We start from the raw sequence: 20,979 nt of genomic DNA on the forward strand, positions 1-20,979 counted from the left end.
CCCTCAGAAAGCCCACAGGCCGGTGGGAAAGCCAAGGAATTCAACGGATGGAGAGTGGGCACTGAGGCGACTCCGAACTCCCAGACAAACAGGACTGGCAGGCACTGTGGGACGGTCCATAGAGCCTCAATGGGTGTCTTTTCCTCTGGTGGGACAGGCTGCTGGGATAAGGAGTCAGGAGGAGCCAGGGGACTGAGGAAGGGGAAGGCCTCATCTTTGTCCCCCACCCCTACTCCACACTCATACTCTCATACACACACACACTCCCCCACACACTCTCACACACAGAGAGAGTCCTGGGGCTGAGGGGCTTCCAGGGATCTGGGTTCTGGTCCTGGATCTAGGACTCAGACCATTCCCTTGACTTTTCTGGGTTATTCCATTCCCTCACCTGTATAATGGGAATTCTCCTATCTGTTTTCCTCTCAGGAGAATCACCAGGTTAAGGACAGGTCTCCACATAAGTAAGAGCTGAGGCCTCTGGTATGACTTGGGCACATAGGAGAGTCCCACCCCATCCCTGTCCTGGCTGGTAACTTCTTTCCTCAGGCCTTCATTTTGGGACAGCGAGCTGGGGAGACAGAGGCTGTGGTCAGGAGAATGTGGCCAGGTCTGACATCCAAATGGGAGAGTGGCCCCAAAGCAAATCCACTTCCTGTCCAGGGGCCCTTTCTCTCCTTCCTCTCTCCCTACTGGAGGAAAACAACCCTCTCCGCACATACATCCTCACCACTGTGTGAGAAGCTTTATTGCAATGGGGTGTGTCTGGGCTCTCCCTCATCTGACCAGCTCTAAGCTGCTAGAATTGAGGGATCCTTCTCTCATTTGTTTGTTTTTTATCATAGTGAACCAGTCTGCCTTGGGTGAACCTTCTACTCGCTAGAGGACATAAGTCAAGTGACTCCCCCTTCCTCAGCCTGTTTGCTCATCTAAAATGAGAGGATGACAAGAGGGCTTACCCTATAAGGTTGTTCTGAGGATTGACCAAATGTAGTGCCTAATGCTTGGTAACACATATAGCTCTTATTATTACGAATAATATTCCACAAATATTTACTTCCACGTCAGACACTGCTGACCACCGGAGACGAACGGTGACTAGGGCAGGTTTGTGCAAAGGACCCAACATTTCCCTTCTAGCAGGGAAGACAGCAGGGCTCCACACTGCCCAACACCAGGGGGTTCCATGGCATGGACCACAATGCCAACAGCATCACCCACAAGTGTGCAGCACCGCAGCCCTGCAAGACAGACATCCAACAAATAGTACATGGTGACTCTTACAGTAAGGGCTGCCAAGTACAGGGCTCTGAGAGCCCAGGATAGGTGACGGACCAGCCTGGGAAGTTGAGAAGTCTTCCTCAGGAAAGGAGGTCTGAGCTAGGAGCTGAAGCGGCAGCAGTAAAAACTCAGAAAGGGGCAAGGGGTGGCCCATTACACGGTGGCTTGGAGGCGGGGGCAAGCCTCGTTGAAGGCGCTGAGGGAGAGGGGGTGTGAGGTAGGGGGACAAGACCAACAGCGCCCAGTAACCAGGTGGCCTTGGTCACCAGTCGGGATTTTAATCATCAGCCTGATAAGACATTGGCAGGGTTTCAGCAAGGAATGGACGCAAACAACAGAATGACCCTTAAATGTGCTCACTTTGGCCACTAGGTGGAGAATGGAAGGGCAGAGAGGCTGGAGTAGACACTGGGAGACCAGTTGGGGGGAGGGGGGCAGGCTCAGTAATAAGGCTGCTCTGGGTTCAGATCCCACACGTGCACTTTCTGAGCGGGAAACGAGATCCCAACAGCACCTGCCTCCTTGGGTCGCTGTGAGGATTCAATGAGCAACTTCACGTACGTCAAGAACTGGCAAGAACCCCAGGCCCGCAGACAGCCCTGTGTGTTCAGCTGGCATGGTTCGTCCAGGGGAGACACGGACATGGAGGCCGCTCGCATGTGAGAGGGAGCCATGAGACAAAGGGAGGCAGGGCCGGACTCCAAGGGTGATAGCAACAAGGGCCTGCTTCAAGCACACAGCAGCACGAGCCCCAGGGCCAGCCGTGACCGCGCAAGACCCTGAGCCAGACGTGCCCAGCTGAGCCCTTCCCACATCCTGACCCGCAGAAACCAAGAGAGAGAAAAAAAAAAATGAATGTTGTTATTTCCAGCTACTAAGTTATCAGCTGATTGTTTATGCAGCCAAGGAGAAATGCAACAACTTGTACTGAGACTGACCTGGCGGGCACCTCCTCTCCCACAGGCAAGGCACCAAGCCTTCACAGCCAGAAAGGCCTGCAGGGGAGAGGGAGGACGGGCAGCTGCAGAGCCTGGGACCTTTGCAACTTCCAGGATCCTGCCCTCAGACGGTTGTTGGGTGGTTTCGAAACTAATTGTTTCAGCATTATTTGGAATAGCAAAAAAACTAGAAATAATGTCCATGCCAAAGAAGGGGAGAGTTCGATAAACTGAGGAGCATTTGCATGAGGAACTCTGTGTGTCATTAATAAATATGGATTTATTAATGCTGGGTTAATGGCAGGGAAATGCTGGAGGAAAAAAGACACTATTCCAGAGGTCACAGACAGCTTAAGCACCATGGTGCCTGAACACACAGGCACCTGCACACATACACGTACGCACACATGCATAGCAGAGATGGCAAACACTGAAAAAAAATATTTTAATGTTCTTCCAAAGCGATGAAATTATGGACGGTTGCTATCTTCTCCTTGTCTAAACTGAAAGCTTTGTGTTTTTATTTTTTTTTATTTTACTTTATTATTTATTTATCGGATGGAGAGAGACACAGGGAGAGAAGGAACACAAGCAGGGGGAGTGGGAGAGGGAGAAGCAGGCTTCTTGCTGAGCAGGGAGGGACTCGATCCCAGGATGCCAGGCTCGAACCCAGGACCCCTGGATCATGACCTGAGCCAAAGGCAGACACCTAATGACTGAGCCACCCAGGCGCCCCTGATTTTGTGTTTTTAAAAAATAGTTATTGAATGATAAATATTAGTTCTTTTTAAATGTGCCCTCAGAACTCTGGTCACTGCGTCTCTGAGATGGCACAGCCCCAGAAGGCTTGCCTGGTAAAGGTAAGGGTTCTTGCCTTCTTTGTTCCGGGCCAGTGCCCCGGTGCTAGAATGGGGCCTGGTACGCAGCAGGTGCTTCGCAAGCCTTTGCTGAATGAGCAAACGAACGCATGGCACTTATCAGACCGCACTGTGTGCTTCTGAGTGCCCAACAGCCTCCGGAACCAGCCCTCAGACGGGGACCTGGTCTGGCCCCACTCCATATCCCCAGGGTTCGGCACAGAGCCTGGCACTGAACAAAGGCCCATGGATGAATGAAAGGCTGAATAAATGAGTGTTCTACCCAAGAAAACTTCCCTGAACCCAGTGTGCCAAACCCTTGAGAGCCAGTGTCCACGTGTGCAGGAGTGTGCTGTCTGTGTCTGGCAGAGAGGGGAGGGGATATGAATATATCAGGGCTTTCTGAGAAGCCAGAGAATGCTGCCTGGCCTGACTCTGGCTCTGCTTTCTTCCAGAGGCCCTCTAGCACAGCGCCACTGCCTGTTTTATCCATCCTCCCACCACCAGGGAGGAGTTCTGGAAGCCTGACTCAAGCTACTTAAGATGTAACTTTGTTTTTACAAGAAGAGAGAAAGCAAGCTCCTTCCTGGAATGACTTCTCTGCTCCTTTGCCCTGGGACAACCTCCGTGACAAGCAGCTGGCAGGGGAGCCAGCAGGTGGAGACAGAGCTCTAGGTGGAAGGAGGGCAGGGGGGTGGGGGTGAGCTGAGGGACGCAGGTGGTACAGGGGAGAACAGGAGCTGAGCAAGACTCCCCTGGGGGTGAACAGGAGTCACCAGGACCTGGTGATTTTGTGTGTACTGAATGTCACAGGGAGGGAATGGGGCATATGGCCGTGCTGGAGTGACAAGCTGAGGACGGCAGTGGGAGGGATGCCGACATGGACGAGTTGACAGAGCAGAGATGGGCGGCAGCCAGAAACAGACTGTTTCAGTCCACGAGACTCTGAGCCTGAATGACTGCTGGAAGAGTCAGGGAGGCCAACGGGGACTGGCCAGGCCCAAAAGGAGGCAAAAACTTGAAGGCGGGAGCTCAGAAGAGACCCCGACTCCCACTCCGAGCCCCTACCTCGGTTGTCCAGAACGTGAGCCCTAAAACGACTGTCCACTTTTTATAAATTAAATCTCCACAGATGTGACATGTCAGGCCCACCCCAAGCATGGGCTCAGGTTTGGAGGTTAAAAGACACTGAGAGCCCCAGAGCACAGCCTGACCTCTCCTAGGATAAGCAGGAAAACCAAGGCCCAGGGACTTACTAACGTTCCAGAAAGCCCAAGGCACCAGTCCCCAAGACCCAGGTGTTTTCAAAAGCTAAGAAAGAGGACCGCCAGGTCCTAAGGGAGATAGTTCCTGCTCAGGAAGCTCCGAGAACCGGGAGGTGAGGCACGATTTTCATTAACAGCTGGAGCTACAGGCTCGGCCGGGGGAGGAGGTACAGCGGGGCCTGACTCTGCATCCAGATATGAGGGTGCCCCTGAGAACAGGACCCGGGCCCCCCCTTCCTACCCCCACCTCCCTGCCCTCCCAGCCCAGCCCTCAGGGCACAGCCCGGGCCTGGTGCTCCGTAAGTGAGCAAATAAATGAAAATGCGAATGAGCGACAGTAACAGCAGCTAACACTCACGAGGTACCCACTTTGTGCCAAGCACCGTTCTCAGCATTTCGCAAATATTAGTGCATTTAATCCTCAGGAACATTTTATAATTTCCATAATAGAAGACTACGAGTCCCATAATAAAAACTTCATTGCTCCCATCTCACAGCTGAGAAAACAGAAACAGAAGGGTTAAATAACCTGCCCAAGGCCACAGAGCTCTGAATTCCCTCAGTCTTATTCTAGAACCCTTGGTTCTACCAGTCTGCCAAACTGCCTTCCACTTGACACCTGCACGCTTCACGGCTGTTCAGTCTCACCCCACCTTCCTCCAGGAGCCTCACCCCAACACCTGTGTCCCACCTCCAGCATCCTTTCCTAACAGATGCGTCTTTTTTTTTTTTTTGCCATTAAAAAAAAATAATGTATTGAGGTGAAATCCACATAACATAAAACTTAGCATTTCAAAGTGAACAATTAGTGGCATTTAGTACATTCAAGATGTGCCAAAAAAAAAAAAAACACACAAAAAAAAAACAAAAAAACCCAACAACAACAACAACAAAACAAAAAACCTACCTCCTCCATTTCCAAAACATTTCCATGGCTCCACAGTGAAATGCCTCACCCACAGGAAGTCTCTTCTCCCATTCTCCCCTTCCCCCAGCCCCTGGCAGCTACAAATGGATCTATTCTAGACATTTCATATAAATGGAATCGTACAATGTGTGACCTGGGCGACTGGCTTCCTTCACTTAGAGCAATGTTTTCAAGGCTCGTCCCTGTCACAGCAGGCACCACTGTGTCATCCCTTGTTATGACTCAATACTCCTCCATGGTTTGGACTGACCATAATCGGTTTAGACATCCATCCATTGATGCACATTTGGACCATCTGTTTCCACTTTCAGCTGCCTTTTGATCCTCACCATGACCCTGCGAGTGAGGACTATTGTCCTGTCTCCTTTCTGGAAGCAAAGCCGATGTTCATCTGTGGTCGAGTGGTGACTTGGAGTGGAGCCCCCTGCCTGCCACCCTCATCTGCCACCAGCCATTCACTCACACTGCAAGTCATACCTTCCCTGGACATCAGTTACCACAAGCCAGGCTCTGGGCCAGGTGCTGACAACACAGAATGGAGGGCTCAGGTGAGGCACCAGGGTGCCCCAGGGCCTGAAGCTGCAGAGATGCGCTCCTGCCCACCCCCAGAGGTTCCAGAATCCAGGCACACCACGTCCAAAATGAGTACAGGGGCAGGAGGACCCTGCTCCTTTTCCTCCCTAAGCCTTGGCTTTCCTTCCAGCATAGAGGGAAGATGGCCCCAGCAGGAGGCTCTAGAGAGTTACACAGCAAGACTGCAGAGTGGAGCAGGAATGCTGAGCAGGAAGGGCCTCCAGAAAACACAGGACTCAACAGCCACAGAGTGGAGAGGGGGCATGGGATCAGGACAGCCATGAGAGTTTCCCCTACGATCGGTCATTTCACCCCTAAGACATAAATGCACGAGATAAAGCCTTTTGTCGGGAATGTCCACTAAGCCTTCCTGCTGTGTAACTTTGAGCTAAACCTTCTCTGAACCTTCTCTTTGCCCAAAAGTAGGGGCTCACGACTCTAGAATTCTAGATTCTAGGTTGAGAGGAGTGAGCTGCCTTCAGAGGGCCCTTCCTTTTGATATTTTTTGTTTGTTTTGGTTTGGTTTGGTTTGGTGTTTGGGTTTTTTATAATGAGGGGGAGAAAGAGAGAGAGGTACGGGGAGGCGGGCGGCGGAGGTGGGGAGAAAGAATCTTAAGCAGGCCCCGTGACCACCACAGACTCAGACGTGGGGCTCAATCTCACGACCCTGAGATCATGACCTGAGCCCAAATCAAGAGGGAGATGCCTAACTGACTGAGCCATCCAGGGACCCTTCCGTTTTTGTTTTTGTTTTTTTGAAGACTGCTCCCCTTCAGGCCACCTCTCTGTGTAAGACAGTGTGGCTCTGAGCTCTAGAGACCCACAGAGGCCACCTCCTTCCTGTCCTCCAAGAAACTGCCTCTGCCACATGTTTGACTGTTAATGGGACCATTCTGAGGGAGTTTCTGGAACTCAGTGTGGAGTCGGTCAGTCTCAGTTGTCACTAACAGTCAGCACCGCCTCCTCAGGCTCCCCTCACAGGGGCCGGACAAACATGTGGCGAATGAACAAGAGAACCAACAAGCAATCCCTTGGTGATTTCCCAGCTTCTAGCCTCTCTTTCCCAGTCCATTTTTCCACATTGCTACCACCTGAACCTTCACCTCCTGCCCCTCCCGCAGGTTCTGTGGCTTTAAGCAGGCTGCTTAATTTAGCTGAGCCTCGATTTCCCCATCTGCCCACAGGGACTCTCCTTGTGGGGCAGCGAAGGAGATGAAAAGAGAAAGCAGAGGCCCAGCACCTCAAGGGCTAAGGAGTCCTCCAGGAAAAGCAATTGAAGGAAAGCTGTTTCTCTTTGGCACCCCACCCCATCCTACGCCTCTCAGCCTGATCCTCTGATCTCCCTCTGTTCCAGAGCCTGGAGGAAAGAGCCTAGCCCCTGGGCTGGCCCCTGGCTGGATGTAAATGTTTATGCCAAGCCCAGCCTCCCAGGGACAAGTTATTTGCTCTGCTAGTAATTAATTGCAGTAGGCCTGCCTGGGTAATAAACTCTGCCGGGGAAACATAAACAGTTTGCACTGAGCCCCAAATCCATTGTGAGGCCAGCAGAGAGGGTCTGCAGGAATGGAATGTTCCCCCTGCCAGATGACAAAGACCCCTGGAGATCATGCAAAAAACAACAGCTGACATTATGGGGTGCTTACCTTGTTCTAAGGCACAGTTGGGCCCTTGGACATCTGATACCACTATTTTCCCCGTTTTAAAGAGGAGGAAGCTGAAGCTGAACAAGGCAGGGTGACTTGCCACAGCTGGAAAGTGGCTGGGCTGGGAAGGACACAAAGCCTGACTTCAGAAAGGCAGGGGAGGGAGGGGAGGAAGGCAGCCATTCATTCACCAGAAATGTATGGGTATCCCCTGTGCTGGGTACTGGGACCAGAAGAAAAGAAAAGAAAGTCACTGGTACAGAGGGTGACAGCAAATTACTATTGACAGTCAGTGGCCATTCAAGTTACTACTGATAGACAGGGCACAGACCACCCATTAGGCCTCTGGCAGGAGCGCACAGTAGGTGTGCAGTAAGTGAGTTTCTGGCTTAAACTTCCTGCACTTTTCTTTGACCCAGTGCAGCTTCTCGCCAACCAGTTCAAGGTGTCTGGAAGATAATGTGCCAGGGCTGGGGGTGTAGTGATGGATGAATAAAACATAACCTTTGCCCTCGGGGAGCCGAGTCCAACCAAGGGTATACGCATATGGATAATGGAGTAGAATGCAAGACAGTTGGATGAGGGTCATGGGGGAGGAGCGAGGGATAATCAGTATTTACTGAGCACCTACTGTGTGCCAGTGCTAAGCCCTACACCATCTCATTTAGGCCTTACTACAACCCAGGCAGTGGGGAGAGAATATTATCACCCCCATTTTAAAGATAGGAAAACAGAGGTTCAGAAAGATTAGGTAACTGTTTCAAGGTCACAGACATAAGCAATAGTGGCTGGATTTGAAAGGTAGCCTCACACCAAAGCTGCTGTTCCTTCCTCCTAGTCCCCACCTCACTGCCGTTCCCTCCCCTCCCTGAAGGGGGCGCTGAAGTTGTGAGGGACGGGACCACCGTCATTAAGCTACCTTCTCCTTTCCCCAGCTCAGCGCCGGGGGCGGGGGCACGACATGGGAAGCAGCCCACCCTGCCGGCCTGGTTTCCCTTCTAAGCAAGAAAGGTCTGGCTTGCCTGCTTGCGCTGCTTCTCTCAAACAAAACAGGTCAGGCTAGTGACCTCTCACCCTCTAGCAAGGCCCTATTACAGGCCTTCCTAGAAAAAGGGGATCAGACAACGGGTACACACATTCCACTCTGCCCTCCCCCACCAAAGGGCCACTCAGTTTACAATGGCCCCTTCCCAGGAAACTGTACTCCACAGCTAATAAACCCTTTTCCCTCTCTTAGCTCATCTGACCACCGGCACCCCACCCCAGCTGTCTGAATCCCAGCACCAGGCCCAGCACAGTACAGGTGAATCTGACAGAGACCCCAATGGAAGGGGTGCCCCCCACCCCCTACCCCAAGCCTCCAAATCTCCGTACTCCACCCCCTCCCCATCTCTATCCAGGTTCCACTCATTTACTAAGTTCCCGCCACAAGCCGGGCGCTGTCCGAGGCGGTTTCACCTGCAGCACATTATTTAGACCTTTCCAGGCCTTTTCACGTAGGGATGATGTCCACGTTACAGATGAGTAAGACTGAGGGCCAAAGGACTTCTCCAGTCTCTCCTTTACACAGCCAGGGAGCTTGGCAGCTGGGCCTGGCCCGGAAGTGGCTCACCCAGATGGCTTTTGGGTCCTGCCTCAGCAGGGAGGGCTGTAACTGATGACCAGGTCTGCGTTTGTGGGGTGAGACCTCCCGAGCACACGCAGGGACATGGCGCCGACATCCTGGCACAAAGGACCAACCAGCCTGAGCCGGGGCGGATCGAGGCTTGAATGAGTTCATTGAGTTTAGAAGCCCTCTTTAAAAAAAGAAAAAAGAAGAGTACAAAAATATCTTCTTTTTGCACCTTTCACAGAACCTCTGAGTCCGTGGACACAGCGCTAGGTCTCGGAAGGGGCCCTGGAGCACAGAGGGCCTGAAGCTGAAGCCGCGCCAGCCTCACGGTGAGTCCGCCCCTGGGCTGGAGGAAGGGCCCAGAGGCGATCCGAACACCACCCGCCTTCACAAAGGCCCTGCCTCCAGCCCAACTGACAGAGGAGGCTCCGGAGGACATTTCTTCTTCTGGTCACGCGTCCTGCTGCAACTAAACCTTCCCTGCCACAGGACCAAGTCTGGCTGGCTATCTGTCTCCCTCTCGCCACGGTTTCAGAAGGAGCAGAGGTTGTCTGAGCTCAGGACCGGCCCACAGAGTGTGAGTGCTCCCATGGACAGCAGCGCTGGACTTCTCTGTGATCCTGGAGCACGCCTCCAGGAGGGTCCTCCGTGCCTGGGTGGACAGGGTTGCCCCCACCTGTGCCTGGACCCCTGGGCCAGCAGAAACAGCCCTACCAAGAACCCCAGCCCCAAATATTTGAAGGCTATGACACTGTTTACCCAGTGTTCCCACATCCCGCATCCCATCTGGTCCACACATTGGCCTTGGAAGGTAGGCAGAGCTGATTGTATTGTCCCCATTTACAGAAAGGAACAACAGAAGACACACATTGTATGCCTCCTCTGGGCGAGATATGCCAAGGGACCTTTGCAGATGACATCTCACAGACACCCTGGCAGGAAGGGCTGGATCCTCAGGGAACAGGTGGGGAACTGAGGCCTTGCTAGGTCTCTGGGCCAGGACCAGGGAATGGGGCTAGAACCCTGCTCTCCCATCCCTCAGCCTGGACCTCGGCCTAGTCTCTTCACAGTCTGGAGTACACAGCTCCTGAGGAACACCGTGTGTCCTGAGGAACACTGTGTGTCCCATGAGGAACAAGAGGCCTCCAGCTTCTGAGGCAGAGGAGCAGCCGGTGGCCTATTGTAAGGACCTATTTTATGTTTATATTTTGTCAAGAGGCTTTCATTGAGGTTAAACAAAACCTTGTTGCTTAGCCCTTGAACTGTCCTTGCTCCCCTTCCCCCAGGGGATTCACTTAAAGGTGGGTCCCGGAAACCAGCTCCAGGTAACAATGCCCAGATACAAAGATGGGTCAGGCCAGGTGGAGACATCCGATCAGTAGGGGGTTGCATACTGTCTCCCTAGCTACCAAGGAGCATGGGCCCCCGCCCTTTGGGAACCCTTTTGGCGCCAATCCTAATCAAGGTGTAATAGGCTGATTCAAATGTCTACTAGGGTAAATTATAATTCAATTGGTCACCTAGCATCACTGTGGAGTTTCCTGTGTGTTACAATCTCATTGGTCACCTGTGCGTGGCCAGGCCCAACCGCATGGCCTTTGCCCTTAAAAGCTAGACTGTGAAACAGAGAAGGGTCGCCCTCTCTTGTAAGAGGTGCGGCCCCGAACGTTCGGTTAGATTCTTGATGCTTGGCGTGAAATAAAGCTTTGCTTGACCTTCGCTTTGTATAAGTCTCGCTCCTTTAATCACGGACCCGTTATTGGGGCATAACACTATTACAGGCCTAACTAGAAAAAGGGGATCAGACAACGAGTGCATATGCTTTGGAAGCCTGAAGCTTGCTTAAAAGCAACAGCCTCGAAGACTCAGGGCCTGCACCTTCCCCCATGCTGCCAAGCAGCAGAAGGTTCCGAGCCCACCTCCCACCTTCCACCTGCTCCGCCACCCAGACCTTCACGAGACCACCTCTCCCCCAACAAGCCAGCTGCCCCATGTTTGCTTTTGCTTGCCCAAGTCCCAGCTCTGTCCTTCCCTTATGATTTACCCACTCATATATCTGTTCTACAAACCCTTATGGAGATTGTAGTGTAGGGTGACCACCTGTCCACAGTCACCCAAGATAAAAGAGTTTCCTGAGATGGACCAAGACAGTCCCAGGAAAACTGGGATGATTGAGCACGCCGCTGTACTGTGTGCCTGGCTCTGTGCTGGTCAAGGAGGACATGCCGGATCCGGCTTCCAGCTGGAGAGTGGCTCTCACTCAGTGAGGAACTACCATCAAAGGCCCCTGCTGGGCACCTCACACATATGATCCACTGTAGTCTCAGGAGGAGGGTATAATCATCTCCATGGTATACACAGGAAACTAAAGCTCAGAGAAGTGACTTGACCGGCCCAGAGGCACAGAGCTATCAGTGACATGCCAACACTTGAACTGAGATCCCCTGAGACAGATAAAGGAAAGGGCAGGTTCCAACATGAACATTAGGAAGATAGAAAAATATAAAGATATGTTTTATTTGATCAGTTTTGTAGCCCCAGGTATTTGGCATGTGCTAGAGGTTCAGAAATGTATGTGGAAGGGAGGCAGGGAGGGGAGGGAGGAGGGAGGGAAGGAGGAGTGCAGGAGGCAGAGAGGAAGGGAGGGAGGGGGCAGGAGGCAGAGAGGGGAGGGAGGAGGGAGGAAGGGAGGGAGGAGGGAGGGAGGAAGGGAGGAGGAGGAAGGGAGAAGATAAAGGAGACTGGGAAAGGAGGGAGGAAGGAAGGGAAGGGGAGGGACTACCAGGAGGGAGAGAGAGAGAGAGAGAAAGAGGGAGGGAGGGAGGGAGGGCAAGGAAGGAAGGGAGGGAGGCACGTGCCTGATTTAATCACCTCCAGGCTCAGAGATCCCAACCCCCAACTCACAATACTGACATTTCCCTTTCCACAGCCGGTGTCAGCTGTTTTCTTAAAGCGCTAGGGCCAGGAAGGAAGTGAGAAGAGGGAAAGAGTGCTTCTCCTTTGGGTCAGCAGCTCAGGGCTCGCTTCCTCCAGGGAATCTTCCCTGACTCACACCTCCACCCAGTTCTGGCCCCTACGTATATGAGTACAACAGCCATGTGTGTCAGAAGTGTGTGAGTTTCCACACACGCCCGTGGCTGTGTGGGGCTTGTACTCTTGCTTCAGTTCACTTCTGCAAACCTAGACCTCACGCGGCTAGGCCAGCCCTATCAGGAGCTGGGGCGCCAAGAGGTACCAGACACAGGGTCTGCCCGCAAGCACAGGAAACTGACGTGTCAGCAGCCAGCTCTGATGGAACACGCCATCCCACCTGCAAGACTGTGAGGTGCAAGGCAGCACGCAGGAGGACACTGACGGCCTTGGCGCAGAGCGCCCAGTCAAGGGAAGGTGTCACACCTGAGGTGCTCCGTACAGCAGATCAACTATACCACATGGAGGTGAAGTTCAACCTTCAAGTAGAAGGGAGCTGTGCCCAGTCAGAGAAAGAAGGCATTCCAGACAGAGAGGCCGGCTTGAACAAAGGCACCGTGCAGAGAATATATGAAGACTGTAGAGGAATATCCAAAAAAATCAGCGCAGCTGGGGTGTGGGCCGGGTGGTGGGGAGAGCTGGGAAAGGAGCACGGGAAGGAAGTCTGGCACAGACAGTGGAGGGCCTCCAATGCCCCCTGGAGAATGTGGACTGTCCTACAGGAAATGGGGAGCAACCGGCCAGTTTCTAAGGCAGAGGAGAAAAATGGAGTCAGATGTGAATTTCAGAATAAGAGGACGGTGTGGAGGGCATCTAGACTGAGCAGCGGGACCAGGACTAAGCCAGAAGATTCTGGTAACAGTCCAGGCCAGAAGCAGCGCTTGGCCTGAGCCAGCCGCAGGAGAATGGGGAGAAGAAAAGCACTTTGGTGATAAGGACATGTATCTATCACCATGAGGCTGGGTGCCCCAAAGGTTAGGATCAGGAGCTTGGCACATCCCTGCCCCCAAACACTCCAACAGAAGCTGAGACCAGAGGGAGCCAAGTTGCTGTGTGGCCTGGGACTGGGTCATGGTTCTTTGGTTGAAAGTTCTACTTACCAAAAAACTTTTACCTTTTTTTTTTTTTTTGGCAAAATTGACTGTAAAAAAGTGAACGTCAGAACTGATCAGATTGTCTCAAGTCTGCGCACTGAGACCTTGCTGCTGAAGTCAGCCCTCTAAATGAGAAATGAATACGAGCATATTAACCATTCCATTATCCCATGTGATCATCTTTGTCATTTTTAGGATATTAAAAAAAAAATCTCTTGCAAAGAAAAAGTTCTCCTTACTGAGTGTTAAAAATGCTTCCTGGTTTCTTCCATTGCCCTGGGGCTATAAAGCCCCATAATAAAATCATCCTGCTAATGTGCTGGATGCTTTCATTAGCACAGATACAACAGAGAAAGAGGCTGAAAAACCCTGGGAAGCTACCAGGGATACTGGAGATCCTGCTAGAAGGAAGGTGAGAACCCCAACCCAATGCTTCTCTCGGCCACCCAGCCCCTGGCCTCCAGAGATGGCCCTCAGAGCTACGTGTCCCCCACCTCCGCTGCCGCAAAGCTTAGCGCTGTTTCTCAAAAGACATTGTTTCCTATTTCCTGTCCACCACTCATCTAGAAGTCATCAGACCTTCTGCAGGCCTCCTCCACTGGGGGAAAGTCTTTGCTCTGATGACCCTCCACCAGAAGAGACCAGGACAGACCTCCCCAAACCGCCTCATTTCTGACGGTGGGTTTGCAGGACCTGGTGTCTCCTCCTATATCCGTCCCATTTCTTCTGTCCAGGCCCCAACATTCACTATGAGGCCATGAGGCAGAACCTTGAATTTCACCCTAGATTTTGTGCCCCCCAACACTTTGCAGCCCCACCTGGGTGGCTCAGTAGGTTAAACATCTGCCTTCCGCTCAGATCATGATGTTGGGGTGCTGGGATCAAGCCCAGCCTCGTTGGGCTCCCTGCTCAAGGGGGAGCCTGCTTGTCCCTCTCCCTCTGTGCCACCTCCCATGCACCCTCTGTCTCTTTCTCAAATGAATAATATCTTTTAAAAAAATTTTTTTGTCTAAAAACAATCTGCAGCCTCCGCCTACCCCTAATTAACAGCAGCTGAGGGGTCTGACACTGTGCCTGGTACAGACTCACCAGCCAAAGCCTGCTCCAGGGTCCCCCACTTCTGAGGAGCTGCCTCTGACCCTGAGCCACTCGGAGGGCTCTGCCCCCCCACCCTGTATAAACGAATCCACCTTACCCCCTTCTTCTAGTGTGTTGTGATGATCTATTTCCTCTCCCTCAAAAGACAGGAGCAGCCCCAGGGCTGAGACTTGCATGTTTCCTCCTCTTCGTGCTTCAGATGCCCAGCCCCAAAGTGTTCATTCACAGGTCCCTTCTTGGGAGGACCAGGGTGGCAGAACAGAAAGGGATAAGCCAAGCCTGTAAACGCCCAGGCCAGAGGAACCCCCATGGTGTTCCCTATCATGGAGGTCCCCACCACCCCAGCCCCCGAGGGCTAGGCCTCTGGAAGGGGTCTCAGGTGGGGGACAGGAGCAGAGCTGCTCCGCAAGTCAGCCAGGCAGCATGGAGACATGTGTTGAGTGGAGGTCTGGGCCTGGCACCCAGAGAGTGCTTGAGAAATGTTTGTGGAACCTAGTGAAACAAACTGAAAAATGCTGGCTATATGTTCCTCTGGCTGCAAAGAGGCCAGGTTCCCTCTGGGGGTACTTCGTGGGCAAATTATCTCGGGACACAGCCTGTTTCCTCTAATGAGGGCTTCTCCCCCTTGCAGCTCTACTCCCAGGAGTGTGGGAGGGGGGGCAGTGCCCGGAGCCAACCTCAGCGGGCCGGTCCTACAGCTCTCCCCCGGAAATGGTGTGGGCAGCACATACCACCAGCCCAGATAGGAGGCTGCTCACATTGACATCTCAGGCCCAGAAATCCCCAGCGAAGCAGCTCCGGCCTCCTCCTGGGCCCCTCTGGGGAGGAAGACAAGAAGGAACCAGGGAGCTGGGCCGAGTTATGTAACCAGCTTCCTTGGAGTCAGAGGCCCTGGCATGTCACAGCCCAGCACTGCAGGGAGAGGCTGGGGGAGGGCGAGGCAGCTTGCTTCCCTCCTTTGCTGCCTCTCCTCCAGACCTCAGCAGACCTCGGAGGCTGGCGCTGTTCTCCAAGACTCTCAGCTCCAAGCAGGCACCCCCCTGCTAGGGGTGGGAACCAGGAAGGGCTGTTGTCATCGGAGTGTGTGAAACAGTGGCCTGCTGGCTTCCCGGGCAGAAAACCTGGCTCTAGTCCCCACCGCAGCACCTGGGGGCATGGGCTACAGGAGAGAAGCCTGGGGCCCTCCACAGTGTCCACCCCTGCCCCTGGCTTCTTGCCTCCCAGATTCTCCCCACTGCCTCCTAGACAATCTGTCATGGGTGAGGGGCCATAGGGCTGGGGGCTCAGGCTGCCCTGCAGCACCCGGCTCTGCCCCTCCCTGGCCTCTGGGCAATCTCACTTCCCTTTCCTGCCTCCATCTGAACTTCTTCTCTAGCCTGGTGCAACCCCCACCCCCGCATATTCATCTGTGTGCACAGCAACAGACAGGGCGGGAGGGAGGGGATGCGGGAGACAGGGAAGCAGAGAGAAGAGCTGAGACCCACTCCTGGTCTTGAATGACAGCGAGGGCTTCAGCAAATACTTACCCTCTGGGCCACAGCAACCATATGCACTAGGTGATGTTATCACGCCTACTGCACAAATGAGAAAACTGACGCCCAGAGAGCCTAAGACCCTTCCCAGAAGTCATGGAGCTGGTATGCAATATTGCTGGTCAGCAGAACTGCCCAAGTCTGCGGACTCTACCATCCCTGTTCCAGACCTCGTGGCTCTAGCTTTGGGGAGCCCCATACATCCGGGGGTGCTACCATTGGGAGACACCACACAGACCACACAGCCCTCACTGGTCCCCACTGAGGAGGCTAGGTTTTTTTGTTTGTTTGTTTGTTTTTTTAAAGATTTTTATTTATTTATTTGAGAGAGCGGCAATGAGAGAGAGCATGAGCGAGAAGGTCAGAGGGAGAAGCAGACTCCCCGCGGAGCTGGGAGCCTGATGCGGGACTTGATCCCGGGACTCCAGGATCATGACTTGAGCCGAAGGCAGTCGTCCAACCAACTGAGCCACCCAGGCGTCCCTGAGGAGGCTAGTTTGGGAGCCAGAGGATGGCCATGAAGACAGGGGCAGGGCACAACAGAGGCCGAGGGCTTGCCTGCTGCCTGCCACCCAGACTCTTCCCTTCTGATTCAACTCGAGGCATTCCATCTCAGGCGGGATCACACCCACCCACTGCCTGCCCCTTCCAGACACAGGGCTGCTGGCGGCCAAGCTATCTAGCACAGAGCACAGCCTGACAGCCTGCTGTCTCTGCCCTCTCCCCTTCCAGCTGTAGAACTGAGAAGGAAAGCGTACTAAGGCCCTCCTAGGCCAAAGCCCTTTCTCCTTCCTTCTTGACACATGGAGAAACTGAGGCCCAAAGAGGAAAAGCAGCTCATCCAGGGTATCAGAGGGATAGCAAAGAAGTGGGGTCCCTGTTTCCCAGGTCAGCACCCCTCTCCTTGACTTATCTTACTTGGCTGTTGTCCCCAGATAGCACTCTTGCTCATCAGTCTGTCTGTCTGCCTCTCTCCCAGCTCCCCCACCCTCTCTCCCCACCTCCTGCTTTCTTTTCCTAGCTCTGCCTGCAGGCCCCATGTCTGAAGCCTCCTTCACAGCCTCGTTCGCCTTCTCACACTCTTCTGAGTCCCACCGCCCCCCACCTTCTTCCTTCCCCTCCTCAGGGCCAATGAGCAATTCTTGGGTGGTTTAATTAGCTGATCATGACCGCAGCCTATTGGATCCAGTGCCCAGAACGCTGTCCCCAGTAATTAGGTTGGTTCTGAGTACTTGCCCAGTGGGAAGCCAAGGGGGAGATCTCTCCAGCTGCATAAAGAGCTCCTTGATCACCGGTGGGTCATCGGAAGCCACGGTCCCCTCCTCAGGCCAGGTCAAGCCACACTGGGTGTACTGGGGCCAGATCCAGATGTCCATTCTAAAGACTCCACACTCACCTACGCCACAGTCCAGACCCAGGAAGGCTCAGGAAATGTCTGAGGATGGGAATGAGGAATGGAACCCACACTCTTGGGGCCAGCAAGGGATGGCTCCATGGCTAGGGCACTTACTTAGGGAGAAGGATTTGGACAAGCGGTAAGAAGCAAGGATGGCACCCTAAATGGGGGGAGCAGGAGAAGCAAAAGCAAGAAGGCTGGAATGAGCCACCAAACCCCATGCCGGCGAGCTCTGGTTATCAGAAAACACATGCTCCTAGCCAGGTAAAGCTGCTCATCCAATGACCTCTGCCCTTTGGGTGACACACACACACAAAATCACTTGTAGGTGTTTCAAAGCCAGCCAAGATGTCCCATTGTCCTCACCAACCATACTGCCCATCCCCCTCCCCCACCAAGTATATCTTCTCCCAGTGAAACACCTACATTCAGCCTCCTCCACTGAACAAATATTTACGTAGTTCAGTGCGCCATGCCAGGTCTGCACAGGTACAGGGACAAAAGACTCAGGACAGGTGTCCTTGGTCTCACCCAGGGGACATCGCAACTATGTAAATAACCAGGACACGTTGGGGGTGTGGGGGAGTGGATCAGTGTCAAGACTGAGAGAGAGAGAGAGAGAGAGACAGAAAGAATGCAAAAAAACCCAAACAAAACAAAACAAAACAAAACAAAAACCCCACAAGGTACTTGGTGATCAGGGTGATCGGCGCGGGCTTCCTGAAGGAGGAGGCCATATATGATGCAGGCCTTGAAGGACAGACAGGAAGGGCACTGTGTTGGGTCAGGTCACCACCTGTGTACTAAGGGCCAATGAAGAAACAGTCTTGTGCCAAGAACTTTGCGGCCTCAGGAGTGAATGAGAGAAGGTCACTCTGTGTGGGAGCTCACAGCCTGCTGAGGGAGCTGACCTCAAGTAAATACCACCCTTTGGCCAGGGACTTGTCCCTGAGCTTTACCTATTTCAACTCAGTTACACCTCGAGGCAACCTACTCTACAGGCACAGTTGCTGCCCCATTTCGCGGATGAGAGTGCTACAGCAGAGGAAGGGTTAAATAATAGAAGTCACAGAGCTGGTAAGTGGCAGAGCTGGCATATGAAACCAGGAAATCTGGTTCTTCCTAAAGCCTACCCACTATACTAATCAGTCTATGCTAATCGGATCACAGAGTGGGCTGAGGGCACAATCCACAGTCACCCAGGCCCAGCTCCCCTGCAATCTCAGTCCTACTGGTCTGTGACAGAGGCCTGAACTTTGCCCTATCCCCCACTTCTGCCACCCTCTGGAAGAAAGGTCACCCCCACGCCCACTAGCAGAACACAGGAAAGGGGATAACTCAAGGAGAGTTACCTCCTTGCACAGCATGTCCATAGGGACACCAAGACCCAGAGAGGGTGAATGTGGTGCCTGGATCACACAGCAATGATTAAGCTTTAGAGCATACCTCTGGGACCCTCCAGTGATGGTACATCCCAGCTGTCCGCTCCCCCACCCCGCCCCTGCCCTTGGTCAAAACACACCCATGCCCACTAATGGCATGGGAGAAGGCAGGTGGATAGAGCCACAAAAGAACCAGGAGGACCAGCTGTGGGGCCAGAGGCTCACAACCACTATGGGAGGGCCCTCCGGCTTCACCCAGGCCTGTACCCATTCCGTTTCCGGACCTGTGGGTGCCCGCCGTGCTGCCACTGAACGCTCAGACCTTGAGCGAGGAGTAAGTCTCCAGCCGGCCTGACATTAGCCAGCGTGTCCCCCTTGTTCCAGGCTCTTCGGACCAATAGATGGATTCCTCTCCAAGTACAAGGGGCCCCACGGGATCAGCTGTGGTCCCAGCCAGGCCCAGCCCCATCCTCGGCAGAGGGAAAACCACTCAGTGGCTGCGGTGACTTCAGCCACACAGAACTCCAGGACCTGTCTGGTCCAGTCCCTGAAGCCCGGCCTCATCTGGCACCAGGTCTCCTGGGAAGGAACAGGCAGTTCCTCTCAAGTGGACTAAAGATGGGGCCCGTCCCAGGAAGGAGGAGGCGTCTCCAGAGAGATGACCCTGCCAGGGCCCCTTGGGGAGGGAGGGCTGGGGCTGGGACAACAGACGCCTTTGTTCCCCTCTCAAAAGTAGCCACCCTGTCCTGCCCCACCCCCTCCGTTAGTTGGACACCCCCCTATTAGACTCCGGCCATTCCTGGGGCAGGACACATCCTGCACGCAGAAGACAGAGAGGGAGCCTGAAACCATCCAAGATAATACCTACTCATACCAAGACAGGCCCCACCCTCAGCAGCCTTCAGTCTGATGGGGCAGACAGACCTTCCTCTTTTGGATGCCTGTCTGATGGGGGAGAAACCGGCTTCACTCTGAGGAACCCCATTCTGATAGGGATGGGACCTCCCTCTCCTTCAAGACTTCACAATCTGATGGAGGAAACGGGCTCCCCGCTCTCCACCCACCAAACCTAGTCTAATGTGGGAAACATGGCTTTCATCCATAGAATTCCCTAATGGGAAGGACCTAATATTAGCCCTTAGGATGCCCCTGGGCTGACACCAGAGGCAAGAGGGGAGGAAGGATTCAGTGCACTCAACTACCCTTCCCAGGCATCTCCAATGAATCAGACCCAGAGTTGGATAATGGACCAGCAAACAGAAAACAGAAATAGCCCCCAAACCACAAGGATCTCACCAACTGGGAAATAAAAACACCTGGGGTATGGATAAATATGTGAGAAACTGCCAGGAAATTCACCAACCCAGTACCCAAGGCCTACTTCCCAGGGCGGCCTTGTCCCTCAGCAGCCACACTCCTGGGCCTGCAGCCGCTGTCCACAATTTCTGTCTAGACGACTTGGCCTTCCCTTGTCCCAGGACCCGGCTCAGAAGGCACTTCCTTATGAAAGGCTTCCCAAGACCCCCGGCCAGAATCAGAGGCCCCTCTTTCAGGAGACATCCTCTCCTGTGACCAGCTCGCATTTCTGCAGTGTCCCTCCCACCCCTAGCTGAGCCTGACCTCCCAGGTTCGCACACCCCCAGTCGCCACCACCTGAGCCCAGGGCCTCACACCCTTCCTCCATGAGACCCACCTCAGCTCCAAGCACGGGGAAAAGCAGGGTCCTCCCCTCTCCCCTGTGATCCACCTTTGCCCTCACCACCCCCAACAAAAGCCCTCTCACCAAGTCACCAGCCGCTGCCTTCTGGCCAACTCCCAGCTGCCTTCTGGCCAACTCCCAGGAGTGTAGCCCAAGCTGGTCCCCTCTTCCCCCTCAGGCACCTGAGCTCTCCAAGGCCCCAGCTGCCCCTAACTCTCCTCTCTGCACACACCATAACTCTTCCCTACGTACGTTCCCACAGTACCCACGCTCCCCAAGGCAACCGCCACTTCCAAACCCAGGACTTTCCAATCCCCACCTCCCTCCACCATCCCTATCCCCAGGATCCTGACCCATCTATGCAGACAGAAGTCTCCCTACCTCTTCCTCAACTTCCAGTCTGGCTCCCTGCCAAGCTGCCCCCTCCCTGCAGGCCTCAGACAGATAGATGGCCAGAATGGTCACTCTGGAAGCAGTGGAGGGTGGCCTGGCTGATGCCAGGGGGCCACTTGGGTGGTGTCGACTCTCTGTTGTTTTTCCATTGTCACAGCTCTGAGGTGTGACAAGCCCTCTGAACCCATGCCAACGGAAAACTTCAGCCTCAGGCAAGGATGCCCAAACTTGGAAGGGAAAGAGCTGTGGCCAAGTCTGAAGCCCAGAAGCCAGCCTAGACTGGGGACCAGAGATGGTAAGTCAGGTTCAACACTGCCA

General features: G+C 53.8%; 1 protein-coding gene across 2 annotated transcripts in view; it reads right to left on the reverse strand.

Moving 5' to 3' along the window:
- The window catches only part of ARRB1 (arrestin beta 1), a 70,683-nt gene that overhangs the window by 45,553 nt on the left and 4,151 nt on the right, over positions 1–20,979 (reverse strand). The gene's annotated exons all lie outside the window — the stretch shown is intronic.

The sequence above is a fragment of the Martes martes genome (assembly GCF_963455335.1).
Source record: "Martes martes genome assembly, chromosome: 10".
In the NCBI taxonomy this organism is placed as follows: domain Eukaryota; kingdom Metazoa; phylum Chordata; class Mammalia; order Carnivora; family Mustelidae; genus Martes; species Martes martes.